This window comes from Hirundo rustica, chromosome 6 (assembly GCF_015227805.2).
Source record: "Hirundo rustica isolate bHirRus1 chromosome 6, bHirRus1.pri.v3, whole genome shotgun sequence".
Taxonomy (NCBI): domain Eukaryota; kingdom Metazoa; phylum Chordata; class Aves; order Passeriformes; family Hirundinidae; genus Hirundo; species Hirundo rustica.
Genome location: NC_053455.1, coordinates 20,763,430 through 20,781,325, shown reverse-complemented (window position 1 = coordinate 20,781,325; position 17,896 = coordinate 20,763,430). Strand labels below are relative to the sequence as shown.

At 39.2% G+C, this 17,896-nt stretch overlaps 1 long non-coding RNA gene across 1 annotated transcript; it reads left to right on the top strand.

Moving 5' to 3' along the window:
* The first annotated feature begins 12,213 nt into the window (after nt 1-12,213).
* LOC120754451 (uncharacterized) lies at nt 12,214-13,529 on the top strand. The gene is made up of 3 exons (XR_005701443.1): nt 12,214-12,343; nt 12,814-12,854; nt 12,957-13,529. It is a non-coding gene; the product is annotated as an uncharacterized LOC120754451 (long non-coding RNA).
* The last annotated feature ends 4,367 nt before the right edge of the window (nt 13,530-17,896 follow it).

Here is a 17,896-nt window from a genome sequence, read left to right as displayed (position 1 = left end):
TTACACACCAAGTCTAACCCAAGTTTTTTTAGGTGTGGGTTTTTGTGTGGTTTGTTTTTTTTTTTTTTTTTTTTTTTTTTTTTTTTTTTTTTAGTTAAATGGTATCTGTAAAGCCCTTTTCTGGAGTGCCTTCACTACTGGGTGTGAGCCAACACAGACAGGGTAGGGCTGCACTCTGGTTCTTGCGCTTCAGTTTTTCATGTGAACAAAACTCTGTCTTGATATTAGATTTTAGACCATGACTCTTGTTTATGTCTATCCAGAACAAAGTCTATAGACAAAGGCAATATATTTTATCATATTAACTAGCAGCCACAGGCTTTCAGGCACACAGGTCATTCTTCATGCCTCTTATTCCATTCTGTGCCATTGTAGCCCTCACCTGACTTAGTCATTTCTTACAGACAAAAAAAAAGACTTCTCAGGAAAGTCATTCCCTTTGCTGCATCTGCCATCCACTGAATGAAAAACATGGCAAACATCATTTCCCTATGAAAGAACCACAGAAATGCTGAGACACAAGTAGCCCAGCCCATCCAATGGTACACACAGGCTTAGCTGTATAATGTAGTAGCTGCAACCTTGTTCTAAGCACAGTTTTTCACTTTCTTGCACAAGAAATTTCTCACATGAAAATCTATGAGCTTTGTTTATTCTGTTCCCTCCTACATCAAGAATTTCTTTAAAGCATATGCATATATACAAAAATTTTTTTCCTCTCTTACCAAAAAGACACCAAAGCTGTAGTCTTATTCCCAGCAGTTAGCTGTTTTCCCACCCATCCAGCAGTTCTTCCTGTCTCCCAATTATTTCTTTCACAATGGAGATATCTTGATTGATTTTTGGGGGGGTATCTTGCCTTCCTCTGCACTTTTCCCTGTCATTTCTGTTCTGCAGAGAACAATTCAGGTGTTTTCAGCATGTTCAGGCAGCATATGCGGACCCTGCTTATCAGCAGACTTACATCCAACCACAATGGCGATGGGTAGTAGTAGGGACCTGCCCCACTGGGCATCCGAAACTTCTGGCAGCATTTGTGCCTCTCATACTAGAGGTAGAAGATAAAAAAGTACAGGAATAAAGTAAGGATCCAACCTGTCTCTTGAATATCGAATTGAAGGGAACTATGTCTTCCATAGAGTCACAGGGGTAACAACTGGCACAAAATGCAGACATTCAGGGGGAGAATTAGAGTATAAGAGCAGCTTTAGCAGTTTAAAAGACACAGCACCATTAATGGTCTTTTTTCAGTCAGACCCAATTACAACTGTTTACAGAGTCCTTTCTCTTTCCCTCAGAGGCTTTGGCTGAATTCCCATTATCTCTGGGACCAAACCCAATTATGCCACTGACCACAGCATTCTGACTGCTTATTGCAATTCCATGGCAAGGACAGGGAACTCCCAGAAACAAGAAAGAGATTGATTTGCTCCACACTGTACCTGGAAACAGCTTCCAAAGCAACAAATAACTATGCCTCAGAGCAGCCAATTAATTTGTGCAATTCCAGATTACAACTAAACTATTCCTTATCTTTTCTTTTTGAAAAGCATTTTTTCCAGGTAAAAAATATTGGCAGAGTTTCCCCTTGGGTGAAATTTCAGAGCTCTGTATCTGCACATGAACACAGTGCTAGGAGGCAATTAAAGGGTGGTGAGTTGGGGGAAAAGGGTGTTAGGGGTGAAGTCGGATATGACAGGTTAAACTTACAAAGCACTTGTACATACCAGGGAAACCAGCAGTTCTTAGAAAAACTCATGTTACCCCAGGTCTGACCCATCCCAGCAAATGTGCTTACTCACACTGGCAGAAAATGTGTGTGAAATGCACTGCAAGATGATTTATTGACATATTTCATACCATCATTTCAGTTTATATCAGCATTCAGACAGGCTGATCTCTCCTACTGAAGATTGTTATCAGCTTTTCTGTCATTGTAGAGTACCATACGATATTAGCAACCAAGGAAAAATACACAGGACAGAATAGAAACTCTGCCTTGAAAAAAACAGTTGAGAGTCCTGTGTGAGTATAAGGCAGTTCAATAAGTACAGAGCAAGCACAGCAGCATGTGACAGCTGCAGAAAGAATGCCCTGTGGAACAGATTGCATTTCAGGAGAGCTTAGTCACAACAAAGTGAGGTGAGAGTTGTAAGAACTAGCATTTCTAAGTGAGCCCTTTGGCAAACTCTGAAAAGAAGACACTTTGAGGGACTAGGTTACAAAAAATGCAACTACTGGCTAAAATGAACCCAAGTATGTGCAAGCCAGCAGGAAAGTAATTTTAGTTTTTATGCAATGTATAAGAAATGCATAGAGGTCTTCCAGCACATAGGGCAAGCATGGGAACATTTAATAGTATTCAAGTCTTCTAATCAGATTAAAGAAAATGTCATCACATTGAACATGGGTGCTTTACAGATGGGCAAAAAAATGGGCATTTGCCAATTAACCATATCAGGGACTTTTCCTCCAAATTTTATTCAGCTGAAGTTAACTTTGTGATTTACCTTACAAGGCACAGCCCTTTTGGAAAAATACTACCATCACAAACACGGTCAAGGCATCACGGCCAACTCAAAATTTAGTGTCACCACACAATTTTAATTTTTCTCATCCTGAAAGCTGGTCTCACTAAGTTAAATGTGAAGACAGAAGCAGACAGTATCTTCTCTTCCATGACTATGTCTCGAAAAAAGTTTTAAACTGTAACTGGATGCTCTTCCACTGGGTTGTTTGGGGGTTTTTTGGGAGATGGGGTGGGGGCGTTGTTTTGTTTTTGGTTGTTTGTGGTTTTGTTTGGGGATTTTTTTGGATTTTTTTTTGTAGTTCCTAAATCTCATTTTACTCACTCAGCACTCATCTCCTACTATTTTTGTCTGCACTCAGAAGCCAGTACCCTGCACAGTTCTAGGCCTGGCCATCATAAAATGATTCAGTCAGCCCAGGCCAAGATTCAGAGCTGAATTTCTTGGAAGTCTAGACCTTGAAGGCCTAATGCTTCAACAATTAATCATTTTTTTTCCAGAGATTAGGAAATCCTCTGAAGAACCCTAATCCAACTAAACACTTAAGTAGGTGCCCTACTTTCAACATGAGTCTCCTTTGTTGAGTGGAACAAAGAAATACATAGGAGAGTATACTTGAAGGCCAGAAAGGAAACCTGAAAGATGAGGCTGGAATAAGGCACAAGATTCTGATTCCTACTTGCACATGAAAAGTATTCATTCACTACAGGTTTCTCAAATTATTTTGTTAATAAGCAGCACTGAAAAGAAAATATATAAATACAAAATAGCCTTCTACTGGCTTTTGGATTTAGCTGGACTAGATCTCACAGAAATCTGAAAAGAACAAAGCTGGTCATGCTTTGATAAATTCTCACCTTTTTCCAAAGAGAAGCCACAGTTTGTATAAATAATAGGGATTTATTTTCTCTGGCTTGATTTTGAGGATTTCTAGGAGGCACAGGAATAGTCATCACTGTAACCAACAGCGATAGTATCACATCAGTTCACTGGTAATATTGCTGAGGTAGTGAGCTGCTTAGCCTAAAGACCAGTACCGCTCACTCAGATGGGCTTGTGCATTCCACCATTACATAATACGTGGCCAAGTATTTTGTCACATGGAAACTGCTTGAGACGGAAAAATATAATTGTCCCTTCTCAAAGCTGCAGAGAACTGGATATTACTCCGCTCTACACCTGTTCCCAAGCAAAAATCAAGCTCTTCATGCTGTAACATGCTCCCAAGTAACTATATAGAAGTCTTAGCTGCTTTCTCCACATCTGCATTCCTATAATTTTCTTTTCTCTCTCTGTGACCTGCCTTCCCTTGTCTTTCTGGCTTTCTTTTTCATCCCTCCTTTTTGTTTCAGTTAAAAGCAAAGAAATATACATGTTTCCCTTCTTCAGGCTGAGTTTTTACACATTTTGTGACCAGAGACTCTATGGCTAAAGCCACATTCATGTGCCTCCATAGCTGCAAGGCCAAATACTTCAAAAGAATTAGAAAATGAATGACTGTTGTGGTTTAGGAATAGCATTTTCCAATTTAGAGTTGCCAGTGGAAGACTGCAAACCATGTGCTGCTCATTCACTCTCCACCTCCCCTTCCACCTCCCACTGTGGTTGGCTGGAGAGGAGAATTGGAAGTAGAAGGAGAAAGGTGAAGACCACAGGTTGAGTTAAGAGTAATTGACTGGAAACGTCAATGAGATACAAAACTGAACAGTCACAGCAACAGTATTAATAACACAGTGTACAAGAGAGGCAAACAATTAATGCGCGAGTGCTCACCAGATGGAAATGGCAATACCCAACTGCTCCACCACGCTTTCTGAGAGGAAGGAACCCCATCCCAACCACCCCTGCAGATGGTGTGAGGTTGTTTAGAACAACCTCAGAGTCCTAGCCACGCCCCTCCTGTGTTCTAGTGCTGCTTTACTGGTCTCCTAGAAGGAACACCTCCTAATACCACACTACTGCTTTCCTGTCTGCCCTCCTTCTTCCTGTAACATCTTTAACCTGTTTACTTTATACAGTTAAAACCAAGCACAAGCATTTCTGTGTTTTGGATGGTTATATTCCATCCTGTTTGCATTTCTGATTTTCAGAAGCTTTATGAATCCTGTTAGGGGCCAATTTTTGGGGCCGATACAAGGCAGGTTCTAGACTGATCATGGCATTTCAGGTCAGGAATATAACTATTCATTTAAACGACCAGTTCTTACATTAATTCACCTTCATTATAAAGCCCTGAGGCAATGAAACACCACAAAACCAAATACTAATTCTACATGAGACAATGGGTCACTTCAGGTTTAGTGACTACTAAAATACTATATTTATTCTTCAAACCCCCATACATACGATGGAACTTGTTTTTCATGTACGCTGTAGAATTTGTATTGTATGTGTTGAAAGACTTTTTTTTTCTTCCTGGTAGTAGGGAATCTGTGTTATTTGCACATTGCAAAACTTGTTCCGCAGGTATGTTGTGAAATTTTATTGGGTATTTCACAGTTTGTGATTGATGTCATGTAAAAGTTTTCCAGCTCAGCTTTGTGTTCTACTGATTTATGAGTACTGCATAAATGTGATTTGTTGTTTTCCTGAGATGCGAGGCTAATACTACTGTTTAAAAAGTCAACACTAACTTATACATTCCTTTATGACCCTGCAAGAACTGCTAAAGGACAAACTGTATATCTCTCTGTATTCTTTAGCATGGAATAGAGTAATATTCAACCCTGGTTGTCTTAAATAGGTGTTTATGAAATTGAATTTACTGGAAATTGAATTCCCACTTGCTTTTATAGAAATAGGTGGGGGGGGTTTTTTGATACTATCAGTGGGGTAACCCCAGTAATTGTCTGATTACCACATGTGTTGAACAGGCAGAGACCAGTGAGTTAGTGAGTTTCACACAGCAAACTGACATTTATTGTATCTAAGTGTATCCCCCAAGAATATATATGGACTAGGATTCTGGAAATGTTTCTAAAGATCCTCAGTGAAAGGGAAAGCATCTATTCCTCTTCATGAACATTTATATGTTCATCTAAATTTATTTTCCAAACACAATAAATCATGCCAACCATCTCTAAGCTTCCCCTGCTCCCTTCCTCTTTGTATGGGACAAAAATGCTCATGTTTTCTACTTATGAAAACTTAGACCATTCTGTAGTTGAAGGTGAAATATGTCTAAGAACAGTAGGATCGTTTAAAGTGTTAAGAGGAAGTCACTATATGACTTAAAGGAACCTGTCTAAATTATTTGTCTTTGGCTCTATTTTTGTGTGTAGAATACAATGAAAAAGGATAAGACGTGATGTACCCACCCATCCCTTTATTTCTGCACTTCCAATTGCCTAAGTTCTAGGCAATTAAAATATCTTAGCTTTATTTTAAAATTAGCACAAATTCTTTTTTTTTTCTTTTTTTGATGCTAAATCATTTTAGTGATTGAATTAACAACCTTTTCAGTTTCATAGCCTGCTACACCTCTAGTCAAAGCATACCTGACCTCATATAATTAATGTCTTCATTTCACCACTTCGTTTAAAGACTGTGCTTGTAACAGAGCCATTTTACCATGCTCACACTCCAGCTGCAGTCCATTATTGTTAGTATCTGGATCACTTTACAAATGCAAACTATTACAATTATTCATGTCTGAAATGGCTTCTACATTTCTCAGTGTCAGCTGGAGCCAAACAGGAGTACCAAAATACTACAGGAAATGTTTTCTTTGGAGTATATTTGGGCATACACCAAAAACTTAATTTTAGGAGCATTAGGCTGTTTATAAAGCAGGCAAGATATTGTATTTTATTTTCACCAAAAAAGAGATTGAGTTTCCTTGAGTTTTGTCTACTTCTGTGCTACTGACAAAAAGTTAATTTACATGGGGAACAAAATGAAGGTCTGTCTAAACTGGCTCCCCTTCTAGAAATTAGTAAGTATTTTATCTTACACAAATCAAATTTCTAATAATAGATCTTCCTGAATAATGTTGAGAGAAGGTTCAAAAGAGGCAGGGAAAACCAGGCATCACTTCTGTGGCATCCTGGTATCTCCACTGCACTGGCACCACAGTAGGTAAGGCTGGTGTTTGCCCAGCACTAAGAAAAGCATTGAGATTTGGACCTCAGCTTAGGAAAGTGCTCCCCACTCATCTGTGGAAGGGAGGGAAAGATGGCCACTACCTGCAAGCACTAATTTGAAATCATGAACCTACCTTGTTTCGTGATTTCAAAAAGCTAACTCTGAATGGCAAAAATACTTTCCTTTTATCACCAGCCTTCAAGTTTCCACTCCTAGGGAAGCAGTGGCGGCCAGCCACGCATCGAGAAACCTCGCGCTGTCCTAGGCTATGCCAGGTCACAGCAGGCAGGAAACCATGCTGGGCTGTCTGAACCATGACTGCTTCAGGTCAGTGGGTATTTGACTTGCACATACCTCAAGTAATGTGTGCAGCATTATAATCACCCTTCTCAAACGAGTTATGGTTTTTTCCTCCACATGCATGCATTCCCAGAGGGACAAAACCTTTTTCTCAGTATGCACATACGATCTGCTGCCAATACATGAAACACGATGAGCGAGAAGATATTATTGCTTGGTTTCAACAGAAGAAACTATTGTTTAGTCAGCAAATGGATAATTATCTTCTAATTAATCAAAGTGATGTTGAATCTGAAGAGGATTTACTTTAGAACAGAGAAGTGTTGGGAAATAAAGTCAACTTCCTCCCCACCCAAACTTTTCTGGTTTTCTCAGACTGAACCAGAAATAATTCATTTTTAAAGTTCAGAAATAGTTGATGAACTCTTCCTTCTTCCAGCTCTTCTGTGTTGTGTCTGCACTTCTGGGTTCCAGAGAAATCTGCAAGCAAATGTGAAGTAATGGTCTCATGGCATTTTGGCAGAAACCTCTGGAAGCCTCACAAAACAGCTTTTTCCAGACTCAAAGCTGATTTTAAGAGTATAACTTCAGCTATTTAAGAAATACATTCTTTCTGACAGAAAACTTACTTTTTTTATGTGCCAGTAGGCATGATTAAAAACCATCTAATTAAAAAAGCCATGTAAAAAATATACAAGAATCAAGTTAAAAAAAAAAAAAAAATTATGGAGACAGCTCTAAGGTGACAATGTTATATCTGAGCCTAGCCCAATATTGAGGACATTTAGATACAGAAATAGAACCTATGCTAGGGTCTTATTTCCAGTGTGAATTTCAACTAAACAATCTTTACAATTGTCCCTATCCCGCCAGTTAACGCATTTATCTAGCCGTGTATAACATACATATTGTTACATATATAAACTTAAGATGCTGTCACACCAGAATCTACTTCGATATGCAAACCCTGCTTGAAAAAACAAGTATGTATAAGGAGGTTGTCTCTTTGGGTAAAAGAGAGCACTTTTAGGTGGAATAAAGGGGCCACAGCTTTCGTAGTGAAAGAGACAGTTATGTAGCAATAAAAGTCTTGTAGAATGGCAAAGTAGGAGGGCTTCACATCATGCTATCTGCCTACAGACCACAGTGCCTGTTCATCATTCCCTTGGACAGGGAACAAAGACAGATTGGTGGTAGCTCATTTTACTCATTAATCTTCTAAGTGATATAGGCATTTATGTTCTCTGTGCCTCATATTACCATGTGTAAATTCAAAATAATATAAATGTACTTATTTCTAAAAATCTAAAAACCTCCACATTTATATATATGCTGGGACGACTACATATATTTTTACATTGAAAAGCCATAAGCATGTAGGTTTTTACTGATCTCCACTATTAATTTTGCTAAGTGTAAATCAAATTCTGCAAAGCGTATTTTGATATGTATACTGCCTTGACTTTCCGCTAATTTCAGTATTCATTGTCTGTTGTTACTGCTCCAGAACTAAAACAGCTCTTAAAATCATGGCTTTGTTAAAGACCAGGAGAGCTTGGTCTGGCTCAGTTCTTAATAAACATTATTTTCTGGTAAGATCTGATTTTTTCCCAAAATTTTTCCATTGCTTTATTTCTGAGTATTTAAACACGTGTGGATTGATTTGACCCTGCTTCTTACAGAGTCCCTGAATGTTATGCAACAGTAACAAAAATCAATATCAAAGCTGTGTTCAGAGCCACTGAACATTCCTTCTTTCACTATATTTGCACAAAATTCTGCCACAGAAAGTCTAAGCAAGAGGAAAGCATTTTCTGATCCCTGGCAAAGGGTCCTACACGGCACTGCTTTGGAGCAACACCACCACTCATTTTACATGGTCACCTCAAACAAATCCTTTCCAAATGAAAATCACTGCAGTGCTGCAGGACCTAACACATTGATCTCTAACCACAGGTGATGCTGAGGAACAGAATTAATTTTGTCTTCTCACAAGGGTGTGCTCCAAAGTAAGAGCCCTCCTGACCTATACATCAGAAAGACAGAAAACTTAAATCAGAATCACACTTCACTGGCAAATAAGTAGATTCAAATTTTTAAGCCATGCAAAGCAAAATTGTAAGGCATGCTTACAGGAGTTTGGAGGCCAGCTTAGATTTCCAAGTTTCATATTCAGACGTTTGATCCAATTTTCAAAAAATAGTATTAGAGAACAATGTTCACATGATGAAACGTTCAAAAGAATAAACTGTTCTGAAGGTGAAACAACACAAAGTCACCCGTACCTTCAGAGCCCTTGTCAGGGCTATACATATATGAGGAAATGCAGATGAATGACTTAAAAGCATTTTTGTTTCCATATATAACGCACAAACGGTATATTTGCAGAAGGCTGACATTAAGGATCATGAAGGACATATCCCAAAATGCACCAGGGAGAGACTGCAGAAAGATCTTAAGGACCCTTATAATAAATAAGCCATTAAGCAGATTCAGTGTCTACAGCTTGCTGATGAATGGTACTGAAATTATTATTCATGCTGAAAGTTCACCTAACAATAATCTACTATGTGCAGTGTTTGCAGAGAAGGCAGAGGTGCCTGGATAAAAATAGGTGCCCAAAAATTCTCTACAGGTGTGTAAGTCTTTAATCTCCTCAGCAAAATGTCAGCTATGCTATACAGTCACAAAAATGCATGCATACATAGATGTAAGCACACAAACAAACTCCAACTCCAAGAACCAGGTAAGCTAAATCACCCTCCTACTGGGGAAAAAAGCATACTCATGCTTTAATCTTTTCCTGTGGGGAGGTGTCCTGGTTCCAGCCAGGACAGAGTTAATTTTTTGTAGTAGTCAGAAGGGGGTATGGCCAGGACATGGAGGTTATCCTATACCACCTCACATCATTGCTGGGGTGGGGAAAAGGAGGAGAAGGAGTTCTTCCAGTGGAGTCAGCATGGCAGAGGGAGATGTGGGGTAATGCTGATTCCAAACCAGAGGGAGAAGTCGGGTAACGCTGTTCCTGAGCTGGAGGGAGCAGTGGGGCTGGCGTGGCAGAGGGAGCAGATGTATTGTCTATTGTTGGGAGTTTCCGGGATGAGCAATAATGCTTCTTTTCTTGTACCCTCTATTTTGTTTCTGTTATTGTTAATTTTCTTATCTCACTGCTGTTTCTAGTAAATTGTTCTTATCTCAACCCATGATCTTTATCTTTTGTGTCCCGAGTTCTCTCCAATTCTCTTCATTCTGCCACAGAGGAGGGTGAGGGGAAGGGCGGAAGGAGAAAACTGTGTGGCTTGGATTTCAGGGGAAATACTACATTGGAATATACCATTCCTAAACCATGATAGGAAAAAAGAGAACTGTTCATCATGAGTGCCCAGCTGGAAGGGGCAGCTTTTGTCCTAGACAGCCATAGAAGAAGGCTTTATTCTCTTCTACCTGAACCACACTGGCGAAGGGTCACTGTACCCCCCAGGCCATCACAGTCTTCTATTCCTAGCGAGGTGTAGTGACAAAGATCTGTTTCCCAATCTTCAACCCGCCCCAAAATGACAAAGGGGATATTCCTATCATTTCCCTCATCTTAAAATTACTTACTGTAATTTCCTCTTTTTTACTAATCAGTCTCTTCCTATAGATGAACCCTTAAGTGATGTAAAAAGGTTATTACATAAAGCTACAGTTACTTTTGGTAAATACTTCTATTTTGTCTTAAGCACATAAAAATATCCTAAAAGCGACAAGTCCCTAAAAAAAAAAAGAAAAGTAAGCACCTTGGATGCAGTTGCTGCAAAGCTGCTGGCTGAATTTTTTTCAGTCAATAGCCCATGCAAAGCCAATGCTCTAAAACTGGAGAGCGAAAGGACAATTCACTGCAAGTGATTTCTGCAGGCAGTGTGATTGCCAGGGCTAAGCAGGGGCAACTGCACGTGCCTGCCTGACTTACAGCGTACAAAACATGATTGGGAAGAACATTTTGTCAGGAATAAAATTTTGGCTACTTCTTGTGTCCACAGAACAGAATTTGAGGACTTTGGTCCTGACCTCTGGGTCAATAACCATAGGTGGCCTGAGCTGAAGTACCTCAGCTGTGTTATGAGATTTCTTTTTTCTTTCCTGGATGCTTGTGGGAGTGTGTTGGAGGCGGGGATAGGAGGAGGGGGTAATATGTGCTTGCAAAGCACTGTAAGGAACTTTTTGAAATGAAGAGCATTGTTGCATTGACTTAGATACCAAATTTGGAATTGGTTTTCTATTAAGATACAGTACATAATTCTCAGGCATGTTTGTGTTTTCAAAAACTACTTTCCTCAACTACACAGTAGTTGTGTTTTGAAACTCTTTTTTTCACCCAAAAACAAAAGACAGAAGCTTAAACTCTGACAAGAGAACATGACTCCAGCCATTGAGGCCCTTGGCCCTGGTGTTTGTCATTTAATCCACCTCTGTGTAGTGATTTTTATAGGAACTATCTTTATGGCTAGCACTCCATCCTTAATAAAATGGACAGAACATTTACGCATTAGAGCACATTCCTTCAGAGAAACAGTGGGAGGAAAGAGATTAACAGAAGATTATGTAACCAGAACCAATTAAAGGCAATATCCTAAATTATTTAAATCATAGGGCTCTTTGCCATTAGCATGATTGGGGCTGTGATGCCAATACAACTTTCCATTGCATTTTTCCTCTTCAATCCTCTTAAAACAAGCATCCACATCAGAATATCCCCCTAGAGGTCTACTGGACCTTTTAATATTGAAAGGGATCCAGAGAGCTATGCAGACTGAGTGAGCTGAGGGCATGATACAGCTCTGAGGCTGTTCACATCCACATTGGTTTTTTTCTTTATATCTCAACAAAGTGTATCTCCCTGCAGCTAACAAATTCAAATCACAACAGCCCTCACTTTACTAACAATGAAGCTTAAACTTTGCAGATGTTTAGTTGCACGAAGCATAAGCTATAAGGCTTTCTGATCCATGAGCATGTTGCACGGAACTAAAAGAGCACTGAGCCTTTTCAGGTCAGCAGAATGTGCTGACCCCCACTGTGCCAACACTCACACAGGTGCCATGGAAACATTGGTAACCACAAGGAAGCGAGGCTCTAGTTTTGTTTTTCAGTCCAAGCTCACCAGAAATCTCAGAGCTTCTTACATCTCAGATCTTCCTACAAAGAAATTTCATTGCTGCGGGTGGTAAAAGTAGAAATTGTGGTGTTTGCCCCACCTACCTATTGTTTATAAGGTTATAAAAAATTGACAGGTAGAAAAATGCCAGCAGGTGTGTCTGCCATTCAGCCCTCATCATCCGACTGTTTTGGTCCATTTGAGCTGATCCTCCTAGGCTGGGAGTAGTTTTGAGGTTAGGAGCACTCCTAAATGACTCCTTTTGTGTTCTACACTGGAACTGTGCTGGTCTCAGGTAATTTGTACTCTCCTGTCCAGTCATTAAAATTGTGCCATTCTTGAATTATAAACTCTGTGAATAGTTTTGATATTTTCCTCATAAAAATATTTTCTTATCATTTACATGCTTTAGCAAAGAATTACTGTTTTTCCCTTCAGGCTCTGTAATGGCATATATCATTTGCACAGCAACTTCTTACCTGCTCTGCTACTCAGTGACACTCCAGAATTTGCATTAGGTCTCTTACACTATAATTCTTTTCTGTATCATTTCATGTAATCATGTAATTTATTTTTTTTACATAAACAGATTTTTTGTAACAACAGAAATTAAACTCACAAAATCATGTTTGGAAAAATTGTTCCCTACTGAGTAGCAGAGGAGTATTTATAATTGGCATATATATCTATACATATACACGTACCAATTTTATATATATTTATAATCAGAAGAATCTGATTTTTTTCTATTGCCTGTCCTATCAGCGTGAGTTACCCAGCCTTCGGAGATGAACTGACCTGCAAACGTGAGTGTCAGTATTCGGGTGCTTTTTAAAAGGCATATTTACATTGGCTTAAGTTATAAGGGGATGGCAATTCAACTTTTCCCAAATAATGCATTCTTTCAGGAGATCTCAAGATAGAAATGCCACAGATACAATAAATAGTGATATCATTGTGGAAGCTGGTGCTTCCTTCAACATCTGAACACATGGAAGAGATCAAGGAAGTTCTGGCAAGGAAAGCTGAATCTATTTCTACTTCTACCATGCTGTAGCTTTTTAGCTGTAGAGAATTTCTGTTCAGGAGAAGTCAAACTGGGATGATGACTACCATGAAATTCACTGTGAGAAGGACTAATAGAAAAGAACACTTTTCAAGAAAACAAGATTTACCCTGGTGCCTATTAAATTATCTTCACAGTCCTGTTGTTGCTTCCCCTTATATCAGTAAAACCGCATTTCCTCCAAGTTACCTAAGAAACCCAATATATGGGGCAAAAAATACTTCAGCTACTAATATGTAACTACTCTTTCTGACATTGCAATGGAATATTTTGTATTTGATTAAACTATTAATAGTAGAACATTGCTTATAAATCAGGATGGTTTTCAGCACCAAAGCAGTAAAGGAGACCCAAAACAACATTTCTTCTCCTTTTAGGTAAGCCAAAAGCATCTATGATCTGCCTTTTAATTAAAACAAACAAACAAAAAAAAAAAAAAAACCAAAAAACCAACAAACAAACAAACACAAACTTGACTGTTACATTTTGACTATGTTTGTATTTTAGTACAAACATAAGAGACAACAGCAAAACAGAAATGAACCCTCCAACTTTCCATCTGCAATCTCAAAATGAATACAAGGAACTCAAGATACTATGTCATCTTGGCTACCATAAGATAGTAAATAATGGGTTGGTCTTGCTCCCAAACAGGGTAATGATGGCATTTCGTTCTACTCCAGTGGGAAAAGAATGAGGATAATATACTCCAGCTATTCTGAGAAATTAATTGGTACAAGTCCTCTCATTTCAGGAGCTCATTAACTGTTCTTAGCCTAAATGAGTTGGACATTTCAGAAACATCCTTTCCTTTCACCTTTGTTAAAACTGGTAGCAGTGTTGATAATATTTATTTCAGAGCTGATGAATCCCATTTTAAATGGCTTACTAAAACATGTGCCACCTTTCCTCAAAGCTTATTGCTTGCCCTAGTTGAAAAATTTGCTTTCCATCAAAGACATTTCTTAAAATTTCTGTGTGTCATTAAAACTTGTCCTTGCCCTGATGCATTTCATTAGGGAAATGTTTGACTGGCTCCAGATGCATGTGATAAAGATCTATGTAGATATAAGCATTTTTATTTAAATTCTGTGACTTTTAAAAGGTTGACTGCAGGAGAATATATCCAATGAAAGTAGCTACCTTAAATGCGCACTGCTTAAATTGTCATTCACAGGCTACAGGTGATATTGGACCCTATCACTTCACCAGGAGGATGGATTTTTTCATTTTTAAATGTTTTAGGAGAAGAATGGTCTAATGGATGCAATCACTACATCTAGGGGCCCAGTGAAGTCTTATGTCAGGTCAGCCATATGTTCTATGTACTGTATTTGCTGCCCTTTTTACATTTCTCTGTATTCCAATAGTATAAGTGTAAGGAGAGTGTTGGTGTTGCTAAAGTAAATGAAAAGACACAGGAGCTGCACAAAACAGGCACCGAACCAAGCATGTGCTCCTGTTTTTACATTCAGCAGTCTGAGACTGGAAAACAAGTCCAAGAGGGAAGGCAGAGCTCATGCTTTCCTTCTGTTTCTCTCTCTCTCTCTGTGGGTCTGACACTGTGCCAGGGAGCTTGGGTCCCCTCCAGGGGTGGGTTCCTCACCCTATTCTCTACTTGGAGGTTACTCAGAAGTTGTCCAGATTAGATGAGCAGAGCACTGCTGAGCAGAGAGTACCAAATTAATTAAAAATTTAACCTAACAGAACATGGTGACCAGAGTTGATTTCACCATGGCCACACAGAGGATGACAGCACAGAGCCGAAGTTCTTGGTCAGTGGGAGCCCCCAGTGCCCGGGCTGGACTGTGGAGCTCCTCGTCAAATGGGGCCCGGTTGTATGGCTGAGGAAGAGTGATGCAGACAAACACATTCCAGTGGCCTTCACTTTTAAACCTATTTGGGTTTGCAAGTGGATTATAAGAGGCTCAGGGTTGCTCTGTGACAATTTTCAGCTTCATTTCAGCTAGTTGCAGCTGAGAACCTTGAAGCTGGCCAAATTTCCAGTGAAAGTATTTGTTAGCTTTCAGTTTATCACACAGATGATATACATGGTTATCATGTTTCTCGTGGGTTTTTGTTTTCCTCCACAATCCATAAAAGTACTTTATATTTATTCCAAAAGATGCCTGAATGTTTGCAAGTTGAGAAGAGTAATCTTCAAAATATGACATAACAACTTATGCTTCTATTTATTTAACTAATTTAAAAAATATATATCCTGGCTTTTGCTCAAACCATAAATGTTTCTCTCAAGGAAGGATTTATAGGACTCAAACCCAACACATTTTGCAGCTGCTGACACCTACAGAAACCTACACACAGCTCTTGTAAAGTACATTATTTAGCGGTTATTGTGTTTTATGATTTCTGACTTGGCACACTGTCTTTTGTATATTTTACTGTCTAAATAAATGAAAGTGTAGGGACTATGGGAAACAGCAGTAGGGATGTGAATAGGATCCAGAACATTCAAGAACAAGGAGACAAAGATATCAGTGTCTCAGACTGGGTGGGCAGAGTGCGACAGATGAGGTTCCATCTGCCCAGAGACTGTAAGAGGTGACACAGAACTTGGGCAGAATGGCAGGAAGCAGAATGCCCGGCTGTGGTCCTGGGAGATGGAGAAATAAAATGTAAAGAAAAGGCTACACTGGAGAATGGGTTATAACAGAGACTTTGGATACTGCCCTCAATATAAACAGTCAGTTCAAGAGAGTCAAACAGAACTGGTTCAAGCAAAGATTACAGAGCACAAAGTCACAAAGGAACAGTGCTTGGTGCTCTGCAAACAGATACAACCATCCTTCCTTGGGCGCTGACAGAGAATTTAAGACAGAAAATATAGTTCCAGCCTATCCAGTAGTTGTTGATACTCTCAACTGTAAATAAATGAAGTAGAACTGTTAGAGAAAATGTTTCAGAAAGGAAGTGAAAAGAAATTTTACTGCACTTGTGTACAGTATTTATACGTATGAGATTTCTGTTCTGGGTTACCTCATTCGTAACCCATGCCAAGAGAGCATATGCCTTATATGATGGTTTGCTTTCATATTCCTAGCAAATTCCAAACTCCTCTTCAGATCAAGGACAACAGCTTGGGCATGGGTGGAACACAGGACTGGATCTTTGCTTGCAAACTGTGCAGGGCTATGTTGCTGACAAGTGCATGAATTCACAAAATGGAGGGAGAATAAATAATACAGAACACGGAGTTGAACAATTTTTCTTTGTTCCCTACAAAATCAAGTTGGTTCTAATTTGGATAATGTCCTTCAATGTGCAGTAATAAAGGAGACCTCTGAGCCATTTCACACCACTATATTTCTCCTTCTCAGCTAAATCAGCTGTGAACATTTGTCTGTAGGATAGGTAATGATGCAGAAAGAGTCAAAAATAATATCAAAGGAAGGGGAAAAACTGTCAGCTGTAGCATGGCTGATAAAGTTACTTTTCAGGTGCTTAGAAGAGCCAAGGATGTGCTCTGATGCATTTTAATACATAGCAGAGACATATTTTATAGCCTAATCAAATTTGATGGAGTTATTCATCAGCTTAGTTTGGGCCAGACACAATAGCATATCTTATGGAAAGCAGCATCTGGCTCAATATGATAGAACTTCCACCATAACAAATAATTTAATGAATGCTCACCACTCCCAGAGGTGCTTAAATTACATAAGCAGATTAAAACATATTTAAGCCTGTTAGTGTGCCAGTCCTGAAACATTATTACAAACTAGCTGAAAATTCTGAAAAAGTACAGCTTCTCAGATGCCAGGGTTCTGATTGTGCCATTTTTTTCTGATTTCAGCATCCCATTTGCTGCCTAGAGCACTGCGTGCTTCTAGCAGGGAGAGCTTGTGGTGAGGCAGAGATCTTGTGCGTTACTTTTCCACCCATTTATGAAATGGTCTTCATGAAGAGTGACCCAGACCGTCAGCTGATGCACAGATTAGGACAGATCCACTGACACAAGCTGGAGCTTTTCCAGGCTTTCCTTTCTCCATGGGAGAACAGGGTGGTCCATTTCTTCAGATACTTTGAAAATATTTTCTCCTTTACCACAGTTCAACAAATCTCTACTGAAATTATAGTGCTTTTTTTTTTTTTTTTTTTTTTTTGCCTCACTGCTGTTAGTTTCAAAGCATTTTTAAAGTGAGAAGGCCATAAGCTACCACCTCCTTCATGGAGAAGTAGCCTGGGGAAGAGGTAGATCAAGTAGTTTGATCTAAAAATCAACCTCACATCTGAGGACAGACCTCATGGTAAAATTGTAATGACACTGTAACTATACTTCTTTTATACTAGGTTTTTGTCTCTGACTAGATCTAAGGTGGATTTTGAGTGCACCCCTTGCAGAGGCTATAAGCTATATACATCCAAGCTTTCTTTGCCACAACCAGCAGATGTTGCATACTTCATTCTTACCCTACATGGTCTCCTGGACTGCCAGTTTAGATGTGTCCAACTTCCCAATCATTCTTTCTGCCTTGCTGACCTCTACCTGCTTGTTTGCATTGCATAAATACCATACTCCTTCCCAGCCCAAAATTTAGCTCTAAAAGTGCTTTACAACCCATGAAGGCTAATTTCATATCACATCTGGCTAGACACATAAAGCAGAAGCCTAGAGAGAATGTGTGATATGAACAACTTCCCTAAATGTAATTAATAAAAGAACTGAAAGAGAGAAACAAAACAAGTTTTCCTATAAAAGAAAAAATGTGATTTTATGGGATAGGACGATGTGAAGAAAGGAGCAAAAGTGTCCAAGGAAAA